At 39.0% G+C, this 2,083-nt stretch overlaps 1 pseudogene; it reads right to left on the bottom strand.

Annotated features, from left to right (window-relative positions):
* Positions 1–208: 208 nt before the first annotated feature.
* LOC123947116 lies at positions 209–682 on the bottom strand (annotated as a pseudogene).
* Positions 683–2,083: the final 1,401 nt, after the last annotated feature.

The following is a 2,083-nucleotide window of genomic DNA, read 5'->3' as shown; positions in this document are numbered from 1 at the left end:
GCACAAACATGAAAACTTCTAGGCATGCCTTCAAGCACCTCACTCAAGATGGACCTGTGATCTCTAGACTTCAGTGTGGGGAGGATTACAATTCTTTAGAAGGATAAAAATTTCACACTTTAGAAATTTCACATAAGAATTTTAAGGCCAAAACATGGTGGGCTCCCTTCACCTCCAGGGATGAATCAGATGCTTACTCAAAATCACATTAAGCTTCTAGTTCAAACACCAACCCAAACTTATGACCTCCTGCACTGAAATTCTTTCCTTCAATTAAAGCTGATAGGGCCAGTCTGATGCCTAGTCGAAGGGTCCAAGTATAATCCGGTCCAATCAGGCTGGCATTATTTACTCTAGCAGAGAAGTTCTGCAGCCCAGCTTGAATTTAGCTGCAATGTCAAAATGGGTATTGTTACTACTGGCTGTCCAAGCAATTTTTATTGACTTTTCAATCTTCTCATTAACCCCCTCCAGATTCAGCATCGTCATTCACGTGAGTGTGCAGCTGGAAGTCTGCAGCCTTGTAACCCAGGGCAAAATTATTCTGTGATAGTTTGGATTTGCTTATGTCAAAACTCACCGGATAGCCCGTAAGCGAACCTTCCAAGACTAACAGAGCCCAGCCATAGATGGTTGGTCGAGAAAAATCTATATCAACATTACTGAAGAAGACCTTCAGCATTGCCCTGGTGGAGCAGAGACAGACCCTCTGGTTGAAGATATGTGTAATACACCAACTTACTGTGACCTAGGAAAGGCCACCAAGGAGGTCTTCAATAAAGGATATGGAATCAGAATGGTCAAAATATATCTGAGAACCAAGTCTTGTAGTGGAATGGAATTTTCTACTTCTGGTCATGCTTATGCTAATACAGGGAAAGTGTCAGGCAACATAGAGACCAAATATAAAGTCTATAACTATGGGCTTACCTTCACCCAGAAATGGAATACAGATAATACTCTTGGAACAGAAATCTCTTTGGAGAATAAGTTGGCTGAAGGGTTGAAACTGACTTTTGATACCCTTTTTTTTCAAGATTTTTATTTATTTATTTGATGCAGAGAGAGAGATCACAAGCAGGCAGAGGCAGGCAGAGAGAGAGGGGGAAGGAGGCTGCCTGTGGAGCAGAGAGCCTGATGCAAGGCTCGATCCCAGGACCCCAAGATCATGACCTGAGCCGAAGGCAGTAGCTTAACCCACTGAGCCACCCAGGCGTCCCCCTTTTTTTTTTTTAATATTTTATTTATTTATTTGTCAGAGAGAGAGTGAGCGAGAGTGAGCACAGGGCAATCTACACATTTAATGCAATCTCTATCAAAATACCACCAGCATTTTTCACAGAACTAGAAAAATCCTAAAGTTTATATGGAACCACAAAAGACCCTAAATAGCCAAAGCAATCTTGAAAAAGAAAAACAGAGCTGGAGGCATTATAATTTCAGTCTTCAAGTTATAATACCAAGTTGTATAATACAAATACAAAAATATATATTAAAACAATATGGCACTGGCAAAAAATAGACACAGAGGTCAATAGAAGAGAAACGAAAACCCAGAAATAAACCCACGATTATATTGTCAGTTAATCTTCTACAAAAGAGGAATGAGTATACAAAGGGGAAAAAAATCTCTTCAATATATGGTGTTGGGAAAACTGGACAGCTACATGGGAAAGGATGAAACTGGACCACTTTCTTACACCATACACAAAAATAAACTCAAAATGGATTAAAAACTTGTATGTGAGACCTGAAACCATAAAAATCCTAGAAGGCAACACAAGCAGTAATGTCTCTGACATTGGCCATAGCAATATTTTTCTAGGTATGCTTCTGAGGCAAGGGAAATGAAAGCAAAAGTAAACTATTGGGACCACATCAAAATAAAAAGTTTCTGCACAGCAAAAGAAATAATCGACAAAACTAAAAGGCAGCCTACTGAATGGAAGAAGATACTTGCAAATAACTTATTCAATAAAGGATTAGTATCCAAATATATAAAGAACTTACACAACTAAAATCCCAAAAATAAACAATCCAATTTAAAAATGGGCAGAAGACATGAACAGACGTTTCTCCAAAG

This window comes from Meles meles, chromosome 1 (assembly GCF_922984935.1).
Source record: "Meles meles chromosome 1, mMelMel3.1 paternal haplotype, whole genome shotgun sequence".
Lineage (NCBI taxonomy): Eukaryota > Metazoa > Chordata > Mammalia > Carnivora > Mustelidae > Meles > Meles meles.
Note: the sequence above shows the minus strand (reverse complement) of the source record. Positions and strands in the feature narration are given on the sequence as shown.